The 6381-nt window shown below is 29.9% G+C and overlaps 1 protein-coding gene across 3 annotated transcripts in view; it reads right to left on the reverse strand.

Moving 5' to 3' along the window:
* Positions 1–6381, reverse strand: part of LOC117179165 — a 717982-nt gene that overhangs the window by 252509 nt on the left and 459092 nt on the right. The gene's annotated exons all lie outside the window — the stretch shown is intronic.

Consider the following 6381-nt stretch of genomic DNA (forward strand, 5'->3'; position numbering starts at 1 on the left):
CATTTATCAAATTTACCATTTACTTAAAAAAAAAAAAATTTCACTTATGGAAGAAAAATAATTATTGGCAAACAATTCTTAAATAAAACCTGCTTTCGTATGCATTTTAAATACAACTGCTATGCTGCATTTTTTTCTTGAATTTTTACAAATTATAGGGGCACATTATAAGGGAAATTTATAGGGGAGGTCCAAATTGAAAGATATTTGGCTGGAGTTGTTCTATGAAAATTCATGAAGAGCTTTAAAAAATTTAAACCTAAGTTTAGATGTCCGAAGGTACCGGAAAATGTTCACCTGCTAATTAAATGAAAAAAACATACAGAATTTCTTTTCCGCAAACCTTTCATATTTTCAACCAAAGAGACGGATCTTTAACAAAAACGAAGCAACTAAATAATTAAATTTTTAACAAAATCTAAAATCCTTTGAAATTTTTCCAGGCATCTAAAGAATATTTTTGTAATGTCTTGAAACCTTTCAATATTCTTAAAAGGCCCCTTTTCCGAATTATTCAAAAATCTACATTCCATTTTAAATTGATTGAGATCTTCTGAATACCTTACTTATTCGTGAAAGTGTTCCTCAAAGTTTTTACGATCATGTAAATTAAAAAAAAATTGTCTTCAGATCATCACAATTCTTTTGAGACATATTTTGAAATATTTAGAACTAAAAGTGAATCTTTTAAAATAAAACTTGAATTTGTTTACATTTATCCAGAAATCGTGGTATCAGCAGTCCTATTTTTATCATAACGCTGTGAAAACATATTGTTTTATTTCGCAAAACTCTTCTCTGTTGATTTAACCAAATTGCAGTGATCTATCAAATATAAATATCTCAGAAGGACAACCTTATCTATTATTCATGTCGCAAACACTGAATAATACATCTAAAAAGACAATCAAATGAGATCTAGTTTCACTTTTAACCAGATTCTTTATTAACGTATTATTAAAAATTTGCCTTTAATTGCAAATATGAGAATCGTTTATACTCTGGTCTCTACTTCGATTGTCATCCTTAATTCCATTGGTAAATATAATAGAATATCTAGAAATTTGAAAACGCTTTTAAGCTTTCCGCAATTACAAATTTGTTGGATGTTATGTTTATTCCCTTTCAATTGCTAAACACTAAATAATTCACGAGTGGATCGCTAACCAACTACGCCACCGAGAAGTGACGTTCTCGGTTCAAATTCGGACAGAGGCATATTTTTTCTCGTTACTCCAGAAAATGCTTTGATCAGTAATCGACAATAAATAACATCAGGAATTATTTAATTAATGACCACAATAAAATGAATTTAGTTGTCAACAAAAGTGGTTGAATTTTCGACCAAAAGGGTAGTTTTGAACAAAATGGTTGCATTTTTAATCAAATAATCAATTTTGAAACCAAATCAAGAATAATTTGAAATTCTTCCAGAAATGTTAGAAACATTTTTTTGTTTTAATGTCTTGGAATTATTAAAATTTATTGAAAAGGCTCTATTTTCGAAATCTAGCATAACTAATTTTAAATTTAAAGCGATATTCGAAAGAATTACCTAGTTATTCCCAAAATAACCTCAGTTGAGATAACTAAACTTCTTTGGTTGTACTGACTTATAAAATGTAAATATAATTATCTCAGAATGACAAGGTTCAACACAATTGATGAGATAACGAGTATTGCATCTATTTAACAGAGAAATATAATGAGCATTAGTTACACTGTTAATCAGATTTTTGATTAACAAATTAATTCGTTTTTCCCTTATTTCAAAAAATGGGGATCGTTTATATTTTGGTCTTTACCTTGGTAGCCATCCTCAATTCTATTGGTAAATATAATATTATAATATATCTATTATTTTAAGAACTTTATCAGATTAGTATTTGATTTTAATTCATTCCGGGAAACCCAGAAGATCTATGATATAAAAAAGGTTTTCGGAAAACATTTCCTATTGACAAAGACTAGCCAGGTTTAAATATACACCTGGAAGTCCACGAGCATATTTTTACTTAGGCCACATGCCATAAGGGCCAAGGCACATAAATTTTTGAAAATCAGATTTAGTATTTTCTTGTAATTTAAAATTTCATTTTTATAACCTACTCCAACGTGCTCCTCGAGCGGAATGAAACATATTCTCTTGACCAAATAACTTGTTCCAATCGAATCTTAACTTTTTGTTGTGTTGCTTCTAAAGTATGGTTTGAATCCATACTCTTTCTAGTTATGGGTTATCCTATACTTATAATGTGCTTGAATAAGAGTTGCATTTTTTAGGCTTTCGGGCAAAAAAACAAATGTTTAGCAAATCCACGAAAGTTTTATTCTTAAGGATGTTTAGACATATTTTTTGGGAAAACCATGTGTGCAGTAAAAACTACTTCGGATACGATTGTGAATGAGGTTGACCACCATCTCACTTTAGTAATAAATGTTTTACGTTTACAGTTTTACAGCGTATGATATAAGAAGAAGGATTGATGATTTGTGCAATAATCACACTTAATTGTTTGATTTGTTTAATTTTATGATAACTAAATTAAAGGCATTTTCAATACAACGTTGTATATATTAATTCAGAAGGTAAAAGCGATATACTCAGTGGTCACAAAGTTTGGCGACGTCTTTATGACATTGCTACGACATCTTTACGACAACTTTACGACATCATATGTCCATGTCGTCAAGGTATTTTTACGATAGCGTAAATACGTTGCATGATCTGACGATGTCTTTGCGATATCGCAAAGACACCGAAACGACATAGACATAGGATGTCGTAAAGATGTCGTGAAGATGTCGTGACGATGTCGCAAAGACCAAAATATTTGTAAAAAAATACTGATCAAACTATATACAGGACCCTTTTCGAATAATATTTCTAGTATGTTTCCAGTATAGCTCCACAGAAAAACGCCGATCCTCAAAAGTACACCAAAATTGATGTTATTTTGAGTTGCAACAAAAATGAGTTACACATTTTTATTTTGAAAATCTAGGGGAAATTAACCATTTTGAAACTGTTTTTCCTCATCTCAAGCAACGTGAAGTATTGTTTTCAAACTGTCACTCAGGGGCATAGCGAGCGGGTGGTATGGGGGGGAGGGGTGCGATACCCTCCCAAACTTTTGAGAGTCAGAAATTCTAGGATATTTCATTAATAAACTCAAGCAACGTACAAAGAATTTCGGTAATTTTAGATCAAATCGTCAGTTTTTAAACATTTTTAGGCAAAAAGTATTAAAGAATGAGAAGTGAATTTGGAATTTCATACCAATATATTTTCTTCTTTAAAAAATTCGGCATTTTGTTGTAAATGCGTCACTCGGTATTTTTTAAGGTTTTATTTTCCAAAAATACTAATCAATTCATAGTTTTTTGATTTAAACAGAAGAAAATTACTATTTCTATCTTGGGAAAATGTAAAGATATATCTCGGCAAATCGACGGCCTTTTTAATTGAAATCTCGGAAAATATATTCAGATCGACGATGTTAAATTGACTGTTTTGTGGAAATAATAATTCTCAGAAACTCATTTAATGACCCAGTTATGTTACGAAATCAATAATTTTCTAGGCTCATTTAATTACCAAATTCTTGCTTAATTTCTTGGTTAAAAATAAGCGTCTTAACGTTATTGAATCTGAAATTTAATTAATCTATTTCAATTAAAAATGTCTTTCTGAGTTCGCAAACATTTTTCACTGTCAATAAAATAAAAAATTCGAACTCTAAGGCTAAGTATTTTTCCATTTGAAGTAATAAAAAAAACTGAAAATTGAGGCATTCTTAAGTTTTAAACTTTTTAAATTGACGTTTTAAGAATTGTTAATGAAAATACTTTGTAATCAGTTGCTCACAAATTTACAGGTATAAAATTAAAGTAGAAACATTTTCCTATTAAACAAGTTTAAATGAAACGGAGATAATCTCAAAATTGAGAATTTTTACTTTGATAAATTATAGAGTTCAAAGATTCAGAGTCAATTCAAGAACGAACCAATGAACCTTGGAAAGCTCTAAATTATTATTTCCAAATCTTGAGAAATCTAGAAGTTGTTTTAATTTTTTTCCAATTTAAAATGATTTTTTAAGTATTTTCAGAAATGCTATATATCTTAATAAGTAATAAACGGTGACAAATAAATGTTTTTTATCCAAAATTTTCCACTTCAAACGCTTTTAATTTGTAATTGTTCATGACTTCAAGTCTGCATTTTTAAATTCTTTAAATTACAAATATGAGCTAAAAGTGAATGGTATCATAATTGAAAAAGATATCAAATCAACTCATTATTTTAAAACCTGTTAAAATTGAACTTTGACAGATTTTTCTTCCAAAGACTTGTAAATTTTCCGATCAAAAAATGAATTCTACAAAATGGACTGTTTTGAGGGACCGGATTTCACTTTGTCTAAAAACTTATGTCTTTTCGAAAGATAAACACTTCCTCCTAATTTTCTTCGACATTTTCGTAATGCCTGATTACACCTGGTTACACAACACATGACCTAAACACTGATTGACTGAAAACGAACTAAAGCGAATAGCCTGCGAAATTTTCGCCTAGTAAAGTAAGCCCTTCCGCTTCTGTGAATAATATTTTAATTTTTCGAATGGAAAACAGTGAAATTGAACCACAAAATATAAATTTTGAAGCAAAATAGTTCATCAATTCTGACCGACAACACATTCCTTTGACGCAAGCAGTTGGATTCGAAACAAATAAAGATTCAATAAAAAAAGATAAAAACAGTATGAATCTCTATGAACAATCGAAAAAAATCTTTGAAGCCTTATAACTCGGCAAGAAAAAATCGCAAAAAGTTGAGCTAAAGACAGAAACATTTTTCAGAGTTATACTTGTAAAACGATGTCAGTTAGATTTTCTTACCAAATTTTTTGTCTTCTGAATGAAAGAAAAATATGTGTCAAAACATGAGAAATTACCCTCAAATTTCACTACCTAGTGGGCACAAAATTTGGCGACGTCTTTACGACATTGTTACGACATCCTATGTCCTTGTCGTTTCGGTGAATTTACGATATCGTAAAGACACCTTAACGACATGGTCACAGTATATCGTAAAGTTGTCGCACATATGTCGTAACGATGTCGTAAAGACGTCGCTAAATTTTGTGCCCACTGGGTACGTCGACTTTTTAATTCCTCCGCACGTACAACAAATTTTACCAAAAATTTGAAAAAATTGATGAATATTCTGGAACAAGTATTTAACAAATGGAAATTTGTTTTACTTTAATATAATGATTATTTTAATTACTCAAGTTAAAAATTTTTGAAATAAATATCTCGGCTGTGGGTACAGATTTTAGGCTGAACTCTAGCTTAAAAGAAGATTGAAAAACGTCCGCTCACTGCAGCTTTTACAGTTTATGTTGTTTAAACTTCTAATTAAAAAAATGATAAAACATTAATAAAATGTAAATCTTCTAATTTTTGTGATTGTTCTGATTGATCATGAAGAATCAGGTAATGTAAATAAGAGTAGAATTTCTTTTTTAACATATTTAGTCATTTCTTACAAAATTTTCTGTTCCCAAAATCATGAAAATATATAATTGTATTTTCAAATAATTTTCAATTGTTTCACCTATCATCATTTGTCTGAAAAATATCGTCTTTCATCCAAATTGTCAACAGTTTTTATCTATCGGCATAAATGATAAAAATTTTAAGAATACTGAGAATAGAACTTGTTGCTTAACATATTTGGTCATTTATGAACAACTTTTATTTGTTTAAACAATTTTTTCTTCCTAAAATCATGAAAACGTATTATTGTATTATATATTATTATATTATTATAAATACGAGTTTTCCAGTATTGAAACTCATTAAGATCGTAATTATTCCGACGCTTTTGATTTAGTCATTAATAATTTTTATTGGCCGTTCAAATTCTGAGATAAAACCGGTGAAACGAGAAGCTTCTTTTAAGCTAGATTTAGCCTAAAATCTCTATCCACACACGATGTTTTTTTTAATGTTATTTGGCTGAAATAGATGTTGATAAGCAGATAAGTTATAATAATAATTACCTTTTGATTTCATTCCATTTACGAGTGAGTATTAGTGTACTGAAAGAAAATTTGTTTTTGGAGTAGTATAATTTCCAAATCTTATGTTAGTCATAACCGACATGACTTCCAAACTACTAAGGCCGGGATGAAAAAACCAAGTCGTGACCAGTGATCCCAGATCTGAAACGAGACGTTGTCCAATACTATGACACGTCTATGACCGTCTGAATATGGTAGGAGACGATATAAATGCCTGGGTTGCGCGCGCAACCCATTTCTCCTCTTCTGAATTTGAAAACTCGAAGGTGCACGATTGCCGGTCGGAAC

The sequence above is a fragment of the Belonocnema kinseyi genome, chromosome 8 (assembly GCF_010883055.1).
Source record: "Belonocnema kinseyi isolate 2016_QV_RU_SX_M_011 chromosome 8, B_treatae_v1, whole genome shotgun sequence".
NCBI classification, from domain to species: domain Eukaryota; kingdom Metazoa; phylum Arthropoda; class Insecta; order Hymenoptera; family Cynipidae; genus Belonocnema; species Belonocnema kinseyi.